At 39.1% G+C, this 9,475-nt stretch overlaps 1 non-coding gene across 1 annotated transcript; it reads left to right on the forward strand.

Moving 5' to 3' along the window:
* Positions 1 to 959: 959 nt before the first annotated feature.
* LOC121226001 (small nucleolar RNA R71) lies at positions 960 to 1,065 on the forward strand. The gene has a single exon (XR_005923906.1). It is a non-coding gene; the product is annotated as a small nucleolar RNA R71 (small nucleolar RNA).
* Positions 1,066 to 9,475: the final 8,410 nt, after the last annotated feature.

The following is a 9,475-nucleotide window of genomic DNA, read 5'->3' on the forward strand; positions in this document are numbered from 1 at the left end:
GTAAGTTAATATGTAATTTTTTTAAGAGTTTAAGGAATTTACCAAATTGTTCATCTGAGTTGTCTTTCCTTATCGCGTTAGGGTATGACACACAAGGTTTATAATCGACATTCACTGATTTGTTTTTATTATGACCTACCTCGCCTTGATCTCTGCTCAGCATAGTTTCTTGCCTCGGTTCTGGCTCAGGCTCAACGAATCCTTCTTCATCTTGAACATTAATCACGTTGAGTTGTTCCCTTGTGTTGGGTTTAGTATTACTTGGCAAGCTACCTTGTGCTCGTTCAGAGATTAGTTTGGAAAGCTGGCCTATTTGAGTTTTGAGCCCTTGGATCGACGCTTGTTGATTTTTAAGTGCTGTCTCAGTGTTTTGGAAATGGGTTTCTAACACCGAGATAAATTTAGACAGCATCTCTTCAAGGTTCAGTTTCTTTTCCAGTTGATAGGGCGGTTGTTGAAAACCCGGAGGATGTTGTGGTCTTTGATTTCCTTGACCGCCTCACGAGAAATTGGGATGGTTCCTCCAACCTGCATTATAAGTGTCACTATATGGGTTATTTTGGGATCTAGAGTTATTGTTACCCATATATTGGACTTGTTCCTCCTCGATGCTAGGGTTGAAGGGTTGATACTCTGTGCATGCTCCTCCTCCATTCGTCTCGCACCTTATTACTTGATGTACCTGAGTAGAACCAAGTAAACCATCAATCTTTCTATTTAGAAGTTCTACCTGGTTTGACAGTATAGTAACCGAATCGACGTTATAAATGGCTGTTGTTTTAGTTGGCTTAGTCCTCATGACTTGCCACTGATAGTTATTGAGTGACATCTCTTCAATAAACTCATAAGCATTTTCAGGTGTTTTATTATTTATGGTTCCACCAGCAGTTGCGTCAACCATTTGTCGAGTCGAAGGATTCAGGCCATTATGGAATGTTTGAACCTATAGCTAAAGCGGTAACCCATGATGAGGGCACCTTCTTAGTAAGTCCTTATATCTCTCCCATGCATCGTAAAGAGTTTCTAAGTCCATCTGCACAAACGAAGAGATATCATTATGTAATTTGGCCATTTTAACCGGCGGAAAATATTTTAATAGAAATTTTTCAGTCATTTGTTCCCAAGTAGTGATTGACCCTCGTGGTAACGAGTTCAACCACTGTTTAGCTTTGTTTCTCAATGAAAAAGGGAATAACTGGTGAAAATGGCATCGTTAGAAACGCCATTAATTTTAAATGTATCGCAGAATTACAGGAAATTTGCCAAGTGAGTGCTCAAATCCTCATCTTGCAAACTATCAAACTGAACAAATTGCTGTATCATCTGAATAGTGTTAGGTTTTAGTTCAAAATTATTTGCAGCAATAGCAGGCCTAACTATACTTGACTCAGTTCCTCTTAAAGTAGGTTTAGCATAATCATACATAGTACGAGGAGTAGGATTTTGATTTGCTAGTTCAACGTGTATCGCAGGAGGTAGCTGATTTTCTTGGTTTTCAGCCATCTCTTTGGTTGGGGGTTGAGTATCATCCTCTTGCTCGTTCTCTGTGTATCTTAAGCTTCGCCTTATTTCTCTTTGGTTTCTGCGAATTGTGCGATCGATTTCTTCTTCAAAAAGTAGTGGTCCTGACGGGTTTCTTCTAGTCATAAACTATAAAAACCTGCCAAGAGAAAGAGAAAGTAAATTAATAAATAATAATAAAATTAAAATAAAATTAACTTGCAAGAAAAATAAATGGCTAAAGTAATAAAAATTGAGTGTTCCTAATATCTTAGTTCCCCGGCAACGGCGCCAAAAACTTGATTGCGATTTTTGTGACAGGTAAGTTTTAAATATTTATAATTAATCATTCTTGAAACTAACTATTATCGTGATGCAGGCAAGTGTACCTATCGAACAGTAGTATAGTTTTAGCAAGATCGGATTGTCGAACCCAAAGGAATTAAAAGTACTAGTAATGACTATCTTTTTATTATCTAGCCTAAGAATAAGGGGGTTTTGTTTTAACTAACTAATTAACTAATCTAAGAATTCACAGAGAATGGAATTGGGGGATTACTTTTGGAAAATGATTGAATTAAGACAATACCTAAGGAAAAATCCACCTAGACTGTACTTGTTATTCTGGCTCCGAATCAGACGATTTATTCATTTAACTTGTTCTGTAGAGATCCCTAAGTTATGTTATTATCCCTATTCAAGACTAATAACGTCTAATCCATAGATTGAATAATTGAGACTTTTCTCTAATTAACACTCTAGGGTTGCATTAACTCGATCTATGGATCCCCTTAATAGGTTTCACCCTAATCCGGCAAAATCTTGTCACCTTATGTCTAGGTGCGCAAACAACTCCGCTTAATTATGACAAATGTACTCTGAGACAAGGTCTATTCCTCCTCTGCATAAGATCTTATCTTGAATCAGTATCATGAGATATCAAAACAAGAATTAAGAACACATAATTAAGAACAAGTTAAATATTTATCATACAATTCAGAAAATAATAACAAGATTCGTCTTAGGTTTCATTCCCCTTAGGTATTTAGGGGATTTAGTTCATAACTAAAAAGGAAAACATCTCAGAAGAATAACGAATGCAAAACATAAAGAAAACCCAAAACTCCTGAAGGGAAATTGAGGGGAGATCTTTAGTCTTGATGGTGACTCTGGCTTCTAAGATAGATCAATCGGCTTCCTTCGAGTAATTCCTTCCTTCCTCACCGTGCCCCTTTTTTCTCTTCCTTTAAGGCGTATTTATAGGCTTTAGAATGCCTAAAAACCCTCAAAATTAGCCATTTCTGAATTGGACTCAAGTTGGGCTCAGCAGGGACACGCCCGTGTGAATTGTGCTTCGAATCTGTCAAATTGACATGGCTGTGTGGTCTACCCGTGTGAGGATGTCCAGGCCGTGTTGATTTTGTACTTTGGCCCATTTTCTCCATTTTTGGCCCGTTTCTCATTCCTTTTGCTCTCCTAAGTATAAAACATAAAATTAATGCATTAGGAGCATCAAATTCACCAATTCTAAGGGAAAATCATCCATAAAATGCGTTAAGCATGGGGTAAAAATATGTATATATTATGGTTTATCAGAGACGTTAAGTGATTTATATCTTTTAAGCATGGCAAGCTACCGTTGGATGAATATGATTTTCTTATAATTACACTTTATTTGCATATATGTACTTACTAAGCTCCCACGCTTACCCTCCTTTCTTTTCTTTCCTTATAGTGCCACCAATCTAGCATCGGGGATCCAGTGACATCAAAAGCTTCGATCACACTATCACTCAAGACTTTGGTATAGCTAGTTTCATTATTTTGTTTTCTGGCATGTTTAGGGACTCGAGCATTGTTTAGTGTTTTGTTAGTTAGCCATAATGTGTTGGCTCATATGATGAATATGATACTCATTTTGTATATGACCATGAATGATGGTCAATACTCATTTTGATTTATAAATAAAAGATGATATTTTCATGGATGAGTAAATTACATAAATGAAATGTAGTCCATTGTGGTTATTTTAGCTATGTAATGTGCCCTTATGTTAGTATAGAGTAATTTTTGTACAGGTTATATAAGTAAAGATGACAAAAAGGCTTGGTAAATAGCCTTATTTTGTCCATAAGGGTAGGTACACCGGCGTGTGTCTAGGCCGTGTGTGACACATGGTTCACCATATGGGTGTGTGATATGGCCGTGTAACCCCTGCAATTAAGAATTGTAAGTCAGTATGCATGGTAGTAAATACATGGGCAGAGACATGACCGTGTGTCTCAACCGTGTGAAGGGCACGGCCTAGCACATGGGGGAGTGCCTTGGCCGTGTGGCCCTTAAGGATTGCTGACGTCAGAAATAGAATGTCCAAGTTTTTGCACACGTTTTAGGAAATGGGCGTGCCATGGCCGTGTGAAGGACACAAGCCAGAGACATGGGCGTGTTCTAGGCCGTGTGAAAACCCCTGTAGGTGTGCATTTAGAATTAATTCCACACGGGTATAGGACACGGGCGTGTCCCCGTATTGCTTAGGTCGTGTGAGCCACACGGGCCAATAGCACAACATGTTGAAATGTCACACGAGTGTGTTGCCCCTTCCATACGAGTGTGTGCCCCTGTGTTAAGAGTTTTTTTAGAGTTCTTTAAAGGACTCGGATTGCTTCCGAATGGGTTCCGATGGATGTTTTGGGCCTAGTAGGCTCTTATTAAGGAGTTTAAAAATAAAATTGAAAAATTTTTAATTTGACAATGTTTTGGTGTTATGAAAATATCTATATGCATAAGTTTAAGTTAGGTAATGCCTCATATTTCAACCCTGCGTGGGGCACGGTTGTGGGGTGTTACATTTAGTGGTATCAGAGCTACGGTTTAGTCAGTTCTCGGACTAACGTAGCGTGTGTACGAGTCTATCTATACATGCCATAAATAAATTGTGATAATGTGACAACTCCTGATTTTTTAAATTGTGTCTTCATGTAGTAATGGATCCCGGTCGAACTATGTTGGATGATGTAGAAAGTAATACGCTGGCCCCTTCCTTCGCCAAAGGGGTGGTGCCATCCGATAATCGACCTCCCACGATTAGTCAGGGAGGAGGAGAAGGGGCTCGAGAGGCCTTTCTCTACATGATGAATGAGTGGTACACGGAGTTCGTCCGAGCGAACTCGAATGCTCAACCTTCTCCACCCCCACCTATCCCTTAACCTATCCCCATAGTACCCCAGGGTATAGAACTTGAGAGGCAAAATAGACCTCCAGTGGATAAGATTCGGAAGCATGGAGCCAAGGAGTTTTGTGCTAATAAAGATGATGACCCTGAAAGGGCAGAATTCTAGCTTGAAAATACCATCAGGGTATTCGATGAATTATCTTGCACTTCCAAAGAATGCTTGAAGTGTGCCATATCCTTATTGAGGGACTCTGCATACTACTGGTGGAAGACGTTAGTTTCGGTGGTGCCTCAAGAAAGGGTAACATGGGAATTCTTCCAAGAGGAATTCCGAAAGAAATACATCAGTGAAAGATTTATGGATCAAAAAGGAATTCCTTGACTTGAAACAAGGCTGCATGACGGTCACTGAATATGAAAGAGAGTTTGTCTGACTTAGTAAGTACGCTTGGAAGTGTGTATCCTCTGAGGCCAAGATATGTAGAAGGTTCGAAGACGAACTTAATGAGGACATTAGACTATCAGTGGGTGTCCTTGTGTTGAAAGAGTTCGTAGTACTCGTTGATCGGGCTTGTAAAGCCGAGGAATTAATCAAGGTAAAGAAGAAAACCGAAGCAGAAACTAGAGATGTAAGGAAGAGACATTCGAGCAAGTCATTTCCATCACAGTTTAAGAAATCCAAAAATGCCTACTCTCGTTCTCATTCATCGTTGGACATTCGTACCAAGATCGTAGGAAACAAGATTCAGATTTTAAGTCTCAGGCTACATCAGTGGATAGTGTGGGCAATGTCAAATCTTCCAAACCAGAATGCCAGCATTGTGGTCGAAATCATTTCGGCAAGTGTAGAATGAATGATGGATCCTATTTTCGATGTGGTTCCCAAGACCACTTTATTAAAGATTGCCCTGAAATGATTGACAAAGAGAAATTTTAGAGTACAAGGCCAAGTGGCATGATCTTTAAAGGAAGACCTCAGAAGAATTTTAGAGTTGGGGCTTGTTGCAAGAATGTGACGAAAGACACTACCGTAAGGTCTGAAGCTAGAGATCCAGCTAGAACCTTTGCCATACGTGTACGTGAAGATGCATCCTCTCATGATGTGATCACCGGTACATTCTTTCTCTATGATAATACTGTTATTGCTTTGATTGACCCTAGTTCTACTCATTCGTATGTGTGCATGAAGTTTGTGTCTAGCACGAATATGCCTGTTGAGTCTACGAAATTTATGATTAAAATGTCAAACCCATTAGGCAAACATGTGATAGTCGATAAAGTATGTAAGAAATGTATTTTAGTAGTTAAAGGTCATTGTTTTCCAGCCGATTTGATGCTATTACCATTCGATGAGTTTGATGTCATATTGGGTATGGACTAGTTGACATTCCATGATACTATAGTAAATTGTAGACAAAAGGATATTAAATTAAATTGTGAAAATGTTGAAACCCTTTGGGTTGAATCAAGTGAGCCAGGGAACTTATTTATGGTGATATCCTCCATGTCTGTCCAGAAGTGTTTGAGGAAAGGATGTAAAGCTTATTCGGCTTTTGTAATGAATACTAAGGAATCAGAGTTGAATGTTGAGTCAGTACCGGTTGTAAGTGAATATGTGGATGTATTCCCGAAAGAATTCCCTGGGTTACCCCCTAATAGAGAGGTTAAATTTGGTATAGAGTTAATGCCAAGGACCACGGCTATTTTGATTGCTCCGTATCGGATGGCCTCGACTGAGCTGAAAGAACTAAAGTCACAGTTACAAGAATTGACCGAAAAGGGTTTCGTGAGACCAAGTTTTTCAGCGTGGGGTGCTCCGGTGTTATTTGTGAAAAAGAAAGATAGATCTATGAGGTTGTACATAGATTACTGGCAGTTAAATAAGAGGATGATCGAGAAAAAATACTCGTTGGTGCGAATTGATGACTTGTTTGACCAACTGAAGGGAGCAGCATGGTTTTCTAAGATAGACTTGAGATCTGGCTGCTATCAACTACGAGTTAAAGAAGCAGATGTGCCTAAACCCGCTTTTAGGATGCAATATGGCTACTATGAGTTTCTCATCAGGCCTTTCGGCTTAACAAATGCTCCCGCTGTGTTTATGGATTTAATGAATAGAGTATTTCGGCCATATCTAGATAAGTTTTTAGTTGTATTCATCGATGACATCCTGATATACTCTAGAGACAGGGTAGAACATGTCAAACACTTGAGAACCATTTTGCAGACTCTGAGGGACAATCAGTTGTATGCCAAGTTTAGTAAAAGTGAGTTTTGGCTTAGAGAAGTCGACTTTTTGGGCCATATTGTTTCGAGTGATGGAATTAGGGTTGATTCCAGCAAAGTTTCTGCTATTGTTGAATGGAAACCACTAAAGAATATGACTGAAGTTAGAAGCTTTTTAGGGTTGGCCGGTTATTACAGGCGATTTGTAAAGGACTTCTCTATGATTGCGACTCCCATGACAAGGTTGCTTCAAAAAGGAGTTAAGTTTGAATGGTCGAATAAGTGTCAACAGAGTTTCGAGAAGTTGAAGATGTTGTTGACTGAGGCCCCTGAACTAGTACAACCCGAATTAGGAAAAGAATTCATGATTTATAACGATGTTTCTTTGAATGGGTTGGGATGTGTACTTATGCAAGAGGGCAAAGTTGTGGCTTATGCCTAGAGACAATTGAAACTTCACGAGAAGAACTATCTTACATACGACCTAGATTTGGCCACTATAGTATTTGCTCTGAAGATCTGGCAACATTATTTGTTTGGAGAGATATGCCATGTATACTCCGATCATAAAAGTCTTAACTACTTGATGGCCCAAAAGGATTTAAATCTGAGGCAACATAGATGGTTGGAACTACTAAAAGATTATGAGTTGATTATAGATAACCATCCGGGAAAAGCGAACGTGGTCACCGATGCATTAAGTAGAAAATAATTGTTTGCTTTGAGAGCAATGAATGCCCAATTGGCCTTGTCAGAGGATGGTTCGGTTCTAGAAGAGCTAAAAGCTAGACCGACGTTTCTTCAAGAAATTTTTGAGGATCAGAAGAGTGATAGCGAATTACTATCCAAGAAAATCCTGTGCGAATCGGATGTTGAATCAGATTTTCGGATCGGTTCCAACGGTTGCTTGAGATTCCAGGATAGGATTTGTGTTCCTAAGGACACCGAATTGATTCAGAAGATATTATATGAGGTACATAGTGGTTGTTTATCAGTACACCTTGGGAGTACGAAAATGTATAATGATTTGAAGAAAATTTATTTGTGGCCGGGAATGAAAAGAGATATTTCAGAGTTCGTTTGTAAGTGTCTTGTGTGTCAGCAAGTGAAGGCTGAACACTAAGTACCTTCGGGTCAACTTCAGCCTATTACGGTCTTCGAGTGGAAGTGGGATCAGATTACTATGGATTTTGTGACGGGTTTGTCGGTAACCCCGAAGAAAAATGATGCTATTTGGGTTATTGTGGATAGGCTAACAAAGTCGGCACATTTTATAGTAGTGCACACCGAGTACTCCCTTGAGAGATTGGTTGACTTGTATGTTTCTAAAATTGTGAGACAACATGGGGTGCCCTTGTCGATTATTTCAGATAGGGAACCGAGATTTACCTCGTGGTTTTGGAAAAGTTACAAGAGGCATTGGGAAGAAAGTTGAGTTTCAGCACGACATTTCACCCGCAAACCTGCGGTTAGTCGGAAGAGTGATTTAGATTGTAGAAGACATGTTGCAGTGTAGTGTTCTTGAATTTCAAGGTAGTTGGGAAAGGTACTTATCATTGGTTGAATTCACCTACAATAATAGCTATCATTCGAGTTTGAAGATGACGCCTTATGAGGCTTTATATGGGCGAAAGTGTCGAACGCCCTTATATTGGACCGAGCTCAGAGAGAGTCAGATTCACGGGGTCGATCTAGTCAAGGAGACTGAAGAGAAAGTTAAAGTGATTTGTGACTGTTTGAAGGCCAACTTGGATAGGCAAAAATCCTATGTGGATTTGAAATAGAAAGAGATTGAATTTCATTGAGTGTTTTTGAAAGTATCCTCATGGAGAAAAGTTCTCAGATTTGGTAGAAGAGGTAAGTTGAGTCCTCGTTTCATAGGACCCTATGAAGTTACCGAGAGAGTAGGGCCGGCTGCCTATCAATTGGCCTTACCACTAGAATTGGAAAAGATTCACGACGTGTTTCATGTGTCCATGCTACGTCAATATAGATCAGACCATTCGCATGTGATTGTGCCAACAGAGGTTAAGATTCATCTGGATATGTCCTATAGTGAGGAAACTGTTAAGATCCTAGCCCAAGAGGTTAAGCAATTGAGAAATAAGAGCGTTCCCCTTGTGAAAGTATTATGGCAGCAATATGAGGTTGAATAGACCACATGGGAGCCCGAAGAGATCATGAAAAGCCAAAACCCAAACCTTTTTACCGGTAAGATTTTTGAGGACGAAAACCCCTAAAAGGGAGAGAATTTAATAGCCCGATTTTAGGGCTAGTCAGAATAGTGATTTTAGAACAACTAAATTGAGGTCGAGGAAGTTATTTTAAATATTATTTTATGTATTTTAGCATGATTAGATAAGTACATGAAAATTTTGGTGAATTAATTTTAGCGATTGCTTGCCTAATTGTGAATTATTTTGAGGTCTATGATATGATTGCAAGATTGTGTGATTGTGTGAAAATTTCATGAAGAAATTCTATGCATAAAGTGCTTAATTTGAAGTTAGGGACTAAATTGAATAAGTTACAAAACTTGCATTCTAGAAGTTTCTAGTATGAAATTGCTTTGAAATA

This window comes from Gossypium hirsutum, chromosome A03 (assembly GCF_007990345.1).
Source record: "Gossypium hirsutum isolate 1008001.06 chromosome A03, Gossypium_hirsutum_v2.1, whole genome shotgun sequence".
Lineage (NCBI taxonomy): Eukaryota > Viridiplantae > Streptophyta > Magnoliopsida > Malvales > Malvaceae > Gossypium > Gossypium hirsutum.